Genomic DNA, 762 nt, shown 5'->3' with positions numbered 1-762 from the left:
ATAAACCTAACTAAATCGGGGTTATTTAAGTTTTGAGGTTATTTCACATTTTTCTCAATATCTTGAAAACCCCTGTTTTTATCACAAAAAAAATCAATTGGTAAAAATCTTTTGAATATCGAAGAACCCTCCAAATCCACTCTGGCATTGACGCAACACTGTACTGTGGTCCATACTTTCATGGGCATTTTCCTTTGGCACAGACAATCTTAAGACCCTGAGAAAAAACATAGGCTACTTTTTATTGCGAAATATGTGCCACGGGCGAAGCCGGGGCGGACCGCTAGTTCAGAGATAAGTAATTAATATTTTTTCTATTCAAGGTTTCCATGTCTGGGCCGTGAAGAAAGGGAAAAATTATTTTTTTTCTAAAAAAGGCTCAATTTGTAAGGAATAAAACTTCCCATAGCCCTGACTGAACCTAAAACACGAAAAAAATTAAATTATTCCATATGACGTCACTATTTACATCATCCTATATTATATGCCAGATATTGTTAGCCCCGCGTAGTAAAGTCAGTTTATACCTAAAATAAATATTAAGTAAGTACAAAGAAAATTTCAAGTCAACGTGCATGTAAGGAGTGGCACCCAATAAAATAGACAGAATGAAACAAAGTGTCGCCTCTATAGCGGTGAGTCAGTGACATCGCATAATCTATGACTGTCTAGCCGTCATTCGCGCGCCCCGCGCCGCCGCGCTTGGCGCACAGATTTTGTTCGTGGTGTCTGCTCCATATTAATATTATCTCAATGGTTAAC

Source organism: Colias croceus, chromosome 22 (genome assembly GCF_905220415.1).
Source record: "Colias croceus chromosome 22, ilColCroc2.1".
NCBI classification, from domain to species: domain Eukaryota; kingdom Metazoa; phylum Arthropoda; class Insecta; order Lepidoptera; family Pieridae; genus Colias; species Colias croceus.
This window is presented reverse-complemented; position numbering follows the sequence as displayed.